The sequence below is a fragment of the Podarcis bocagei genome (assembly GCF_964188305.1).
Source record: "Podarcis bocagei genome assembly, chromosome: 7".
NCBI lineage: Eukaryota > Metazoa > Chordata > Lepidosauria > Squamata > Lacertidae > Podarcis > Podarcis bocagei.
Genome location: NC_138132.1, coordinates 91,297,184 through 91,310,736, shown reverse-complemented (window position 1 = coordinate 91,310,736; position 13,553 = coordinate 91,297,184). Strand labels below are relative to the sequence as shown.

General features: G+C 47.1%; 1 protein-coding gene across 1 annotated transcript in view; it reads left to right on the top strand.

Annotated features, from left to right (window-relative positions):
- LOC308590801 (small serum protein 2-like) overlaps nucleotides 1-13,553 on the top strand; it is a 113,932-nt gene that overhangs the window by 79,052 nt on the left and 21,327 nt on the right. The window lies entirely within an intron of this gene.

Sequence of the window (13,553 nt, the reverse complement as noted above, 5' to 3'; positions counted from 1 at the left end):
AGAGTGCCTTTCCAATCATCCGATGACCAGGCATTCGCTGCATGGAAGCTTGGACTTTGGGATCTCCCTGAGTCCCAGATCCTCTCATCCGGAGACCACCTAGGAGTTGCTGCTGGGGAGAGGGACCCCAATGCGCCCAATGGAAGAGGAACCCTCCTCTTTCCTGCACCTTCCTGTCTCCTTCTGTCTCCCTCCTTGCTGGCCTCTTGGTTTCGCACCAACATTTTGCTACACCCTTTTTTGTGCATGGATGCTGCCCTCAACCACCGCAAACATAGTGGGGGGTGGAGGGTCATCGTACAGCAACATGCAATGGCATATTTTACAAGACATGTCCTTTGTGCATTCAGCTTGGATACCCCAGGTGAATTTGGCCTCAGGGCAAATGTTTTCCAAGGGCTTGGTTTTCCCTGGATCGAGCAAACATCTTGCAAAACTGCTCTTCTGCCAGGTAGTTCCAATCATTCTTGGCATGTCCTAAGCGAGCAGGAGAAAGGAGCGCTCCTCTACAAGATCTCCATAAGCTCAGGGAAACCTTAGTTTACACATTGTTCTTCTTCTTTTTAGGTACGGTGGTATTGTTGATGTTCCGGGATGTAAAGCAGTGGTAAATCCAAACACATGTAAATATGAGTTCTATAAACTGGACGATCCCTCCAAACTCTGCCCCTGAGCTTTACAAATACCACCCAAATTCCTTTCATGTAAGAGAATCTGAATAAATCAGTCATATATCCATTTCAGTGTGTATCTGTTGTTTTTGCTTGATATCACTACTTGCAGAATTTGGTACATATCATGATGATGATGATGATGATGATGATGATGATGATGATAAATTTTATTTATATCCCGCCCTCCCCTGCCGGAGCCGGGCTCAGGGCGGCTAACAACAATAAAATGGTACAACACTCTGAAATCATTCATTATAAAATTAAGTCAAATCAAACCAATGGCAATCATTGGGCCAGAGCTCCGCGAAGATTGCCAAAGGAGGAAGTCAAGCCAGGTTGTGCCCTGGCCAAAGGCCTGGTCGAACAGCTCTGTCTTGCAGGCCCTGCGGAAAGATGTTAAGTCCCGCAGGGCCCTAGTCTCTTGTGACAGTGCATTCCACCAGCTTGTAGCCGCAGCCGAGAAAGCCCTGGCTCTAGTTGAGGCCAGCCTAACCTCTCTGTGGCCTGGGACCTTCAAGATGTTTTTATTTGAAGACCGTAAGTTTCTCTGTGGGACATACCAGGAGAGGCGGTCCTGTAGGTATGTGGGTCCTAGGCCGTATAGGGCTTTAAAGGTTAAAACCAGCACCTTAAACCTGATCCTGTACTCCACCGGGAGCCAGTGCAGCTGGTATAGCACCGGGTGAATGTGCTCCCGCAGCGAGGACCCCATGAGGAGTCTCACTGCGTCATTCTGCACCCGCTGGAGTTTTTGGGTCAGTCTCAAGGGCAGCCCCATGTACAGCGAGTTACAATAATCCAGTCTGGAGGTGACCGTCGCGTGGATCACAGTGGCTGGGTCAGGGCGAGAGAGGTAAGGAGCCAACTGCTTAGCTGGGCAGAGATGAAAAAATGCCGCCTTTGTTATAGCTGCAATCTGCACCTCCATGGAAAGGGAGGTGTCGAAGATTACACCCAAACTCTTAACGGACGGTGCTGGCACTAATTGCGCCCCCGCAAGAGATGGGAGTTGCCCCCCCAATCTCATATCGTCCCATCCCAGCCAGAGGACCTCTGTCTTCAAAGGATTAACTTCAACCGGCTCCCACGTAACCATCCAGCCACAGCTTCCAAACATCTGATCAGTGTGTCTGGGGCCGAGTCAGGATGGCCATCCATCAACAGATAGAGTTGGGTGTCATCGGCATACTGATGGCAGCCCAGCCCAAAACTGGGCAAGACAAGCTGGGCGAGGGGGGCGCATAAAGATGTTGAAAAGCATCGGGGACTTCCGGAGGTGGCGCCAACGGCAATGGCGGTCTCCTGATCGGGAGGAGAAGCTCCGCGGAACCAGGGGTCTTACCGCTACGGCGCAGCGGGGACCCGGTCAAAAACTGCAGGCGGGAGAAGCCTGCGGCCGTGGGACTCGGCGGGTGCCAGAAGCGCCCCCCCAAGTAGCGAAGGGACCCCGCGAGGGGCTCCGGAGCGGAACGGGGGTGGTGCGGTGCTGAGAGTCGATCGCTACTTCCGTGGAGTGAAGTCGCGCAGCTGTTGCCGGAGAGCGCTGAGCTTTTTCCTTTGAAATTTCGGCTGCTAAACTGCAACCCATGAGTAAGACTGTTTAAAATCGAGAGATCAAAGGTTTGGCTTGCCTTTGATCGACGCAAAGAACTTGAATTTGGCACTGAAGTGGGAAGGCGCAAAAAGGAAGTCCGTCTTCCGGTTTTTGTAAATAGGATTAAAGCAAAGACTTTTGAAGCTAGAGCTGGAGAAGCAGAACAGAGGAGTTTAAATTTTAATGCCAGATGCAAGAACTCCCTCTTGGAGTGAGGGGGAGAAGGAAACTTTGGACTTAAGGATTTAAGAAAAAGTGAAGAAAAAAGACCATTGCCTAATCCCTGATACGGGTCTGCCAGAGACAGTGAGAAAGTGTTGCACCGCTTATAAACATTTGTAACTGTTGGTGAATACTCTGCATGTGAACTGAAAAGGACTCCTTGTAATTGTTGCCTATTATTGAACTGTTGCCTGTTATTGGAAAAGTGAAAGTTAAAAAGGGCAGGACTGCTTTTGGAAAAGTTGCCCTGAAAGTAACATTGTTGCCAAGGTGCTCCCCTAGAGAAGGCCAGGGATATAGCTGGGGATTTTCCACTACAGCTGGGTTAGAAACTTTCTCACCAGAAAGGAAGCTTGAACTGTGTGAGTGACCTTGAATTTTAAAGATAAAGTAATGGATCAGGAAAAACCCCAGCCTACAAGGATAAAAACTAGATTACAGCAACGAAGGCAATCAATTGTAGCACCTCCTGCCTCAGAAAGGGAGGATACTGGGCAGCCTGGAGCAAAGAGTACGGGTGCTGAAGAGACATTAAATGCATCACTAGATAAAATATTTGGAGCTTTAGAAAAATTGTCAGCTAAAATTGACTTAAACACTACAACTATCAGCTCCAATACTCAGGCCATTGACTGACTGCTGCAGGAATCTAAACTGACAAGGAAGATTGCCGATGAGGCTAAAGAAAAGGTGCTAGCTGTAGAAGGAAAATTACAGCCAATTAATAAGCAATTAGAAGACCATAAGGCACAGCTGTCCTTAATTGAATTGAAAGATAAACAGGCTAATTTAAGGATCAGGGCGGTACCGGAAGTAGAAGAAGGAAAACTGAGTGACTTTCTTACACAGGAATTTGAAGAATTCTGGGGCCTTGACCCAGAGAAAGATTTCAAGATAAAGACAGCCTTCAGACTTGGCAAAGAGAACAGAGGGGGAAGAAAGAACAAGGTAAGAGACTGTTTGATTACACTCAGATCTAAAGAGAAGAGAGATAAAATACTGGGCCTACATTACCAGAAATCATTGGAAATAGAGGATTCAAGGATAGACATTTTTAAAGATATTCCAAAATATCTATTGGACCTCAGAGCCAACTACAGAGACCTGGTTCCAGTAGTAGATAGGTAGCCGTGTTGGTCTGTCATAGTCAAAATAAAAAAAAATTCCTTCCAGTAGCACCTTAAAGACCAACTAAGTTAGTTCTTGGTATGAGCTTTCGTGTGCATGCACACTTCTTCAGATACACTGAAACAGAAGTTGCCAACTCATTACCAAACTTAAAACCATGGAAAGACCTGGGCTGAACAAAGACATTGGATTCTTATCTCACTATACATGACGAAACCATTTCTCACCTTCTCACCCCTTGCCTTTTCCTGTAAGACCTATTACAGTCGTTAAGAGTCGTCAACAGGCTCTCTCAGCTATCTGCCTATCTCCCATTCCCACCACCCTTCTGGGTAACACCCCTCCCCACCTTCTCACTATATAGAAGGATCTGGCAACTTCTGTTTCAGTGTATCTGAAGAAGTGTGCATGCACACGAAAGCTCATACCAAGAACTAACTTAGTTGGTCTTTAAGGTGCTACTGGAAGGAATTTTTTTTATTTTTACAGAGACCTGGTGAATCTGTTAAGAAGAAACAGTGTCATCTTTAGGTAGGAATTCCCCCAGGGGCTATCGTAAACTTAGAGGGGAAAAGGTGAAGATAAGATCAGAGGAGGACAAAGAAAGATTCCTGAAGGATCATGAGGAAGACCTACAAAAAGAGGCAGAGAGAAGAGAACCAAAATTAAAACCAGGAGTTTTGGACCTAGCAAAGCCACCATTGGTACTGGACAAACCAGAAGTGATACCACCCACAGACCAAGAACAAGCACTGGGAGCAGTTGGAGGAGAAGCAAAATAACCACACAATGTCTCTGCAGGTATTAAGTTGGAACATGCGAGGTCTGAATTCCCCTGACAAGAGGGGGGAAAAATTCCACTTATTGAAAAAAGAAAAATTGGACTTGATATGTTTGCAAGAAACCCATGTGACTAGAACACACCGGAAAGTATTAATTAATAAAAGACTAGGATAAGAATTCATTTCATCAGACAAAGTTAAAAAGAGAGGAGTGGTGATCTACGCAAAAGAAAGTTTATCACCTAAATTCGTTTTTAAAGATGACCAAGGAAGATATGTGGCTATTGAAATACAATTCCAAGGTGAGAAATTTTTGATAGTAGGGATATATGCACCAAATGAGGGGAAATCAGAATTTTACAAGAAACTGCATGAGACATTGTTGGATTTTATGGACTTTAACATTATTATGTTTGGAGACATGAATGGAGTGGTATCGACAAATATGGGTAAGTCAGAAAGACAAGTGGTGACAAAAGACGGAAGACTACCGAAAACTTTTTTGGAAATGACAGACAATATGGATTTAATTGACATTTGGAGAACTAAGAACCCCCTAGGCAGAGAGGGGACATTCTTTTCTGAAGCCCAAAAGACTTGGACAAGGATTGACCAAATCTGGATAACCAGAGGAATGGCTCCTAAGAGCCGGAAAGTGGAAACCTGCCCAAAAACCTGCTCCGACCACAACCCTGTGAAAATGGAAATGAAACCAACATGGACTGGTTCCTTCAGATGGAGGATGAACGACGCCTTGTTTAGAGATCCAGAAATTATCAAGAAGGCCCCAAAAATTATAAAAGATTATTTCGAGATAAATTTGAAGACTACAGTGGAAAAAAGAACAATCTGGGACGCTAGCAAAGCTGTAATGAGAGGGTTTTTGATCCAGCAAAATGCAATAAAAAGAAGAACTCAAAATGAGAAAAAAGAGAAGATTCTGGAGAAAATAAGAGAAGGAGAGAAAAAACTTAGAGCTAAACCAAAATCACAAGAGATATTGAGAGAAATTAAATTATACCAGGTACAATATATGAAAATGATAAATCAGGACATTGAATGGAAAGTTAAACAGATGAGACAAAAGACCTTCGAATCAACCAATAAATGTGGGAAGCTGTTAGCATGGCAGCTGAAGAAGAGACAAAAGCTAAACACGGTTACCAATCTCGAAGTGGATGGAAAGAATATACATAATCCACAGGAGATTAGAAGCTGCTTCCAGAGATATTTCAAACAACTCTATACACAAGAGCCGCAGACTGAGTCAAAAATTGATCAATTTCTGAAAACCAATGGATTACAAAAAATTTCTCAAGAAAATAAAGTATTATTGAACTACAAAATAACTGAACAAGAGGTGGAAGGCGCGATTCAGAATATGCAACTGGGCAAATCTCCAGGGCCTGATGGACTAATCTCCAAGTACTACAGAACTTTGAAAGACTATTTAATTCAACCATTAAAGGAGGTTTGTAATGAAATTATGGAGGGGGAAAAGGCGCCGGAGACGTGGAAAGAAGCTTATATCACACTTATACCGAAAACTGAGTCTGAAAAGACACAACTTAAGAACTATCGCCCCATATCCCTACTCAATGTGGATTACAAAATCATTGCAGACATTTTAGCTAAAAGATTGAAAAAAGTTTTGGCAGAGGTGATACATAAAGACCAGGCTGGCTTTCTCCCTGGAAGACACCTATCAGACAATACGAGGAATATAATTAACATTTTAGAAAAGCTGCAGATGAACATTAACACAAAAGCAGTTTTGATCTTTATAGATGCGGAGAAAGCCTTTGACAATATTTCTTGGAGTTTTATGAAGAAGAATCTTCAGGGGATGGGGGTTGGACAAAACTTTGAAAATGGTATAGGTGTGATATATTCTGAACAAAAAGCTAAATTGATTGTAAATAACATGGTTACAGAAGAGTTTAAGATAGAGAAAGGAACACGACAAGGTTGCCCAATCTCCCCATTACTTTTTATTTCGGTCCTGGAGGTTTTGCTAAATATGATCAGAAGGGATCAGTTGATTCAGGGTATTCAGGTCGGAGTTAAACAATACAAACTTAAAGCTTTTGCAGATGATCTTGTTATGACATTACAGGAGCCGATATTAAGTACTAAGAGGGCCCTAGAAGTAATTCAGGATTTTGGTCAGGTGGCAGGTTTTAAATTGAATAAATTGAAAACTAAGGTTTTGGAGAAAAATTTGATGCCGATAGAGAAAGAGAGGTTTCAGAAAGAGACAGGCTTAACATTAGCAAAGAAGGTAAAATACTTGGGGTTGAATATGACATCCAAGAATGTGAACTTATTTAAAGATAACTATGAAAAATGCTGGTCAGAGGTGAAAAAAGATTTAGAAATCCCGGGACCGGATGGGCTGACCTCCAGATACTATAAGGCTTTGAAGGAGTAGCTACTACAACCTTTGAAGGAAGTCTGCAATGAAATTCTAGAGGGGAAAAGGGCACCAGAATCGTGGAAAGAAGCTTATATTACACTCATATCGAAAATAGAGACTGAAAAGACTCAGCTCAAGAACTACCGCCCTATATCGTTACTTAATGTGGATTACAAAATCTTTGCTGACATTTTGGCTAAAAGGCTGAAGAAAGTATTGATGGAAGAGATTCCTAAGGACCAAGCAGGCGTTCTCCCAGGAAGACATTTGTCAGACAATGTGAGGAATATAATAGATATTTTGGAAAAACTAAAAGTGAATATAAACACTAAAGCAGTATTGATATTTGTGGATGCGGAGAAAGCTTTTGACAACATTTCTTGGAGTTTTATGAAGAAGAATCTACATGGGATGGGGGTAGGCCAAGGATTTGAGAATGGTATGGGTGCAATATATTCTGAACAAAAGGCTAAGTTAATTGTAAATAATGTGGTTACGGAAGAATTTAAAATAGAAAAAGGGACACGACAGGGGTGCCCAATTTCCCCATTGCTTTTTATATCGGTCCTGGAGGTCCTGTTAAACATGATTAGAAGGGACCAGTTGGTTAAAGGGGTACAGGTCGGAGTTAAACAGTACAAATTGAGAGCATTTGCAGATGACTTGGTACTTACATTACAAGAGCCAGACACTAGTACCAAAAGAGTCTTAGAATTAATTCAAGAATTTGGTCAAGTCGCAGGATTTAAACTGAATAAATTAAAAACTAAGGTATTAGACAAAAATTTAACAGCTACTGAAAGGGAGAGGTTCCAGAATGAAACAGGTTTAACTGTGGTTAAAAAAGTGAAGTACTTGGGTATTAACATGACAGCTAAAAATGTGAACTTATTTAAAGACAATTATGAGAAATGCTGGACGGAAGTAAAAAAGGATTTAGAAATATGGTCAAATTTGAAGCTTTCACTGTTAGGCCGTATTGCTGTGATCAAAATGAATGTATTGCCCAGAATGTTCTTTTTATTTCAAACATTGCAAATTGTGGACAAGATGGATTGTTTCAAGAAGTGGAAGAAAGATATTTCGAAATTTGTCTGGCAGGGCAAGATACCCAGGATAAAATTTAAGATTTTAACTGATGCAAAAGAAAAGGGGGGATTTGCCCTGCCAGACTTTAAACTCTACTATGAATCAGCAGCTTTCTTCTGGTTGAAAGACTGGCTGCTTCTTGAGAACACAGACATTTTGGATCTGGAAGGTTTTAACAATATCTTTGGGTGGCATGCATATTTATGGTATGACAAGGTTAAGGCCCATAAAGCTTTTAAAAATCATATTGTTAGGAAAGCTTTATATAATGTCTGGATTAGATATAAAGACCTGTTGAAAAATAAAACCCCGAGGTGGTTGTCACCAATGGAAGCTAAGGCTGTGAGAAAACTCAATATGGAGGCCAAATGGCCGAAATATTGGGAAATTTTGGAACAAGAGGGGGATAAAATGAAATTGCAGAGTTTTGAGAAGTTAAAGGACAAAGTGCGAGATTGGCTCCATTATTATCAAATAATGGAGGTTTTTAAGTTGGACAGGAAAATTGGCTTCCAGGTGGAAAAATCAAAATTAGAAACAGAACTGATAGAACCCAATACTAAGAACTTGTCAAGAATGTATAACTTGCTGTTGAAATGGAATACACAAGATGAAACAGTGAAATCAGCTATGATAAAGTGGGCACAAGATATTGGTCATAACATTATGTTTGCTGACTGGGAACAGTTGTGGAACACCGGTATGAAATTTACGGCATGTAATGCCTTAAAGGAAAATATTATGAAAATGATCTATAGGTGGTACATGACCCCAGTCAAGCTTGCAAAAATTTACCACTTGTCTGACAATAAATGTTGGAAATGTAAGGAAATTGAAGGTACTTTTTTTCACCTTTGGTGGACGTGCCCAAGGATTAAGGCTTTCTGGGAAATGATATATAATGAAATGAAAAAGGTATTTAAATATACCTTCTGTCAGGGGTACAGGGACAGAGGCACAGGGAAGGCAGGAAATGGAGAGCGATGGAGAGGAATCCCAGGATAGTGAGGAAGAGGATAGCAATGACGCAGGGGATTCCATGAGTCTCTCCAGCGAATCAGAGGATTCCCAGAAGGGGGTGTCTGTGGTAAGGGCAAGGGGAGCCCCAGGGGGAAAGTGTCAGGAGCGGGGGGCCAGCAGGGGACCCCAAAGCGGCAGCTGGGAATCAGGGCCAGCCTCCCCACCAGAGCGCAGCGGGGGAGGTTCCAGCGTGTCAGAGGGAGCAGCTCCGGCGACAGAGAAAGGGGAAGGATCAGAGCAAGCCGTTCTCCCGGAAGGGGAGGAAGGCAGTGAGGGGAGTAGCATAACTGTCAAAAGGAAGGTCAGAGGTTGGGCGCGCGCGCCAAGTTCAAATGAGGAGGCACGCGGAAGAACAAGGAGCCCGGAGGAGGAGGAGCCAGGTCCCAAAGCCCGCAGGAGGGGGCAGGAGCAGTCTGGAGACTCCGCTTCAGGAGAAAGCAGGAGGGGAGGAACCCCGGCGGGCAGAAAGACCCTGCGGAAAAGGAAAGAGAGAAAAAGGTGGAGCAGCGTTAGCTTATTAAACTGGTGTAGGGGAGGGACCGATTCAGAGGGGACTTCTAATGTCTAAGGAAGAGACGCGGGGCTGCGCGCCTCGGTTGTGGAACCAATAATGAACTGCAATAAACATCCTTGTATATAAGAAGAACTTGGCGTTGGTCTTTTGTGAGCTGAGACCTGAGGCAGCCCTGACAGTAAGTCCCCTCCCAAAAGAACGCAAAAATTTTTTTTGCGAAGCTCACGAAGTTTGGCGGCCATGAGTATGGAGGAGCAGATAGCAGCCCTACGGAACGCAGTCTCCGAGCTCTCCACTGCGGTAGTGGTCTCCCAGAAGAAGGGGGAAGAGGCGGAAAAGCGATGCCAGGATCTGCAAGCCAGGTGGGATCATGCATGCCAAGTGGGGTTCCCAGGGTCCAGAGCTGCAGGAGTAGGACTGGGCAGAAGGGGAGGCAACTTGGTAGCCCACTTCGATGGGAACCTGGAGCAGTACCCCAGTTTTCGAGCAGACGTCGAATATGCGTTGCATTTGCTTCGCGACGACTTTAAGGATGAGGAGGAGAAAGTGGGTTTCATTGTGTCCCACTTGCATGGGGAAGCGAGGGCTAGGCTGCGCAATCTGTGGCGCGAAGATTGTCCTGCTCGAAGGGACTCCGATGAATTTATCAAAGCCATGGACGCTTGCTTCCAATCTACCGTGGATGTGGATGTAGCACGCAAAGAGATGCATGGTTTAAGGCAAGGCTACAGTACGTCAGTATCATGCTCGGTTTTTCGCCTTGCTGAATGTACTGCGATGGGAGAAAGACTCCCTGGCAGTAAGAGACTTGTTTTGGGAGGGGTTGTCTGGCCCTGTAAAAGATGAATTGGCAAGGGGGGACAGACCTCAAACCCTAGCAGAAGTTGTGCAGCGGGCGCTCGCCATTGGAGTGCGCCACGAAGAACACCCTTGGCGCAATGAGGAGGGTCGCCAGCTTCACACACCGCCTAGAGCGCCTCCTTTCCTTCCCAGGGATCTAGGACGTACGCGTCCCTCACCTCAGCTGCAGGCAGGGGAGGAACCAATGGAACTTGGGAGTGCTAAGGCTCAGTCTGCTGCCGGAGCCCCAGCATCCGGAGCAGTCAAGACGAAGCCTCCTAGAGGGAACAGGAAGTGTTACATCTGTGACAGTGCGATGCACATGGCCAAAGAGTGTCCCCAGAGGCTCCAAAAGCACACTGCAGCCTTAGCAACAGTAACTGCAGCAGCACAACATGAAGAGCAGTTTCAGGGAAACGGCAATGCCTGGCTGGAAGCACAAATGCTGGGGCACAGCCAGGCGAGTCAGTAGGGCAGTCCCCAGCGCTTTTGCAGCATACAGACCCCCTGCCACCCAAGCCAGTTGTGCAGCTCACTGCAACTCTCCAGCTACCTAATGGACGCACCCTGGAAGTCCCCATTACAATTGACAGTGGGAGCAACGCAGACTTCGTGGGGGTGCACTTCGTCAAGCAGCATCGCATAGAGCTCCTACCAGCCACGCTGCCATTGAACGTCGTCACAGTGGATGGCAGGAAGCTGCTGGGTGGGCAGGTGGTACAACAGACGCCACCCATGGTAATGCAGATTGGCAATCACCGAGAAGTCATCAGTTTCAACGTCACCCGCCTGTCAGACACGCCTATAGTGTTAGGCATGAGTTGGCTGGATAGGCACAGCCCAACCATGGCGTGGTACCAGCGGCAGCTCACCTTCGGCTCGTCTTATTGCGCACAGCATTGCATCCAGACCGGTCAGGAGGAGGAGGGCCAAGAGGAGGGGCAGCAGCTAAGTCTCAGCATGGCGCAAGCAGTACCCCTCAAGTACAAGGGGTTTTTGGAGGTCTTCTGCGAAAAGGAGGCTGACCAGTTGCCACCCCACCGGCCCTACGATTGTGCAATTGACCTCTTGCCAGGGACAACGCTACCGACTGCGAAGCTGTATTCCATGTCCGAGGATGAGCTGCAGGAGCTCAGGGAGTTCATAGATCATAACCTGCAGCGGGGATTCATCCGAGAATCAAAGGCTGTAGGGGGCAGTCCTGTGTTTTTCGTGAAGAAGAAGGACACGCCCCAAAAGAGGCTGATCGTAGACTTTAGATTCATAAACTCGAAGACAAAGCCCGCGGCCTTTTCCATGCCCAAGATTGACGACCTGCTCGCGACGGTGCGGAAAGGGAAGATCTTCACCAAGTTGGATCTCCGCGGAGCTTACAATCTCATACGCGTGCGAGAGGGTGATGAGTGGAAGACGGCCATGTTCATGCCGTTGGGCACCTACGAATACAGAGTTATGCCGTTTGGTCTCCAGAATGGCTCCCACTATTTCCAAGCTTTTATGCACCACGTGCTAGCGGGACTCCTATACAAGAAGTGCGTATGTTTCCTCGACGACATTCTGATCTTCTCGGAATCGCCGGAGGCTCACGAGAGCGACGTGAAGGAGGTCCTGCAGAGGCTACGGGAGCACAGGCTCTACGCCAAGCTGGAGAAGTGCCAATTCGACGTGACGGAGGTGGATTTTCTGGGCTATAGGCTGTCCGACAGGGGACTAGCCATGGACAGCGCCAAGGTCCGCGCGGTGTTGGACTGGAAAAGCCCGCGAAATCGGAAGGAGGTCCAGAGGTTCGTCGGCTTCGCAAACTTTTACCGCAAGTTCATCAGGGGTTTCGCCAGGGAGACGGCAGCTATCATGGACACTCTCAGCTCCAAGAAGAAGAAGTTCACCTGGACGGACCAGGCGGAGCAGTCCTTCAGGAGACTTAAGAGTCTCTTCGCGTCCGAAGAACAGCTGCTACACGTGAATCCCGGCAGGCCCATGAGGGTTGAGACTGACGCATCTGACAGAGCGGTGGGGGCCGTCATTTTACAGGAAGACCCGCAGGGGAACTGGAGGCCCTGCGCTTTCTACTCCCGGAAGCTCAGCAAGTCGGAACAGAACTACACCATCTGGGACAGGGAGTTGCTGGCCATCCACGCGGCTTTCAAGGCGTGGAGGCACTTCCTCATCGGAGCCAAGCACACCGTGCAGGTCCGCACGGACCACAAGAACCTAGAGTACTGGCGCACGGCGAAGCTACAGAGCCAGAGGCACATACGCTGGGCAGAGTTCTTTGCGGACTTCGATTTCAGGATTGAGTACATCCCAGGCGACAACAATGTCATAGCAGATGCGCTCTCCAGGAAACCGCAGTATCTCGAGGAAGCGGCACCTGTGGCAGCCAAGCACATTTTTGCACCACAGGCGTGGGCGTGCGCTTCAGCCGCCGTGGACCTGGAGGCGGTGCGTCGCGCGCTGCAGACGGATCCGTTCGCACAGTCCAAGATGGAAGAGGTGCGGAGAGGCACAGCAAAGGACGACGAGTTCCAGATACGTGACGGCCTGCTAACCCGTAAAGGTGCTCTCTACGTTCCGGGAGACGATCTCCGCGCGAAGGTTCTGCAGCAGTTGCACGACGCACCCAGCGCTGGCCACTTCGGCAAGGAAAAGACGGCGGAATTAGTGGCCAGAGACTTTTGGTGGCCCCAGATGCGAGGGGAGGTCGCGGACTACGTCACCAGGTGTAACACTTGCCAAAGGTCCAAGCCAGTGCACCAGAAGCCAGCGGGAGTGCTGGAACCGTTGGAGACGCCACTGCAACCGTGGGAGAGGGTGGCGCTGGACTTTGTCACTGATCTGCCCAGTTCGCGAGGCAAGACTTGTGGTTGTAGACCTGTTCACCAAGATGGCGCATTTCATTCCTTGCGCGAAGGTGGCGACGGCGGAGCAGACCGCCAAACTGTTCATAGACCACGTGTTCAGGGTGCACGGCTTGCCGCAATCCATCCTGTCCGACCGCGGTCACCAGTTCGTTTCCAGTTTTTGGCAGAAGCTCCTGGGTATCCTGAACGTCAAGATCAACTTAGCGTCGGCAAGACACCCGCAGACCAACGGCCAAGCGGAGAGGGTCAACGCCATCATGCAGCAGTACCTGCGCTGTTACGCCAATCAACAGCCTGCGACTTGGGTGGACTACTTGCCGATGGCCGAGTTTGCCTACAACAACACGAAGCACGCGTCCACGGGGGTGACGCCGTTCTTCGCCAACAATGGGCGGCATCCCAGAACCTTTCCG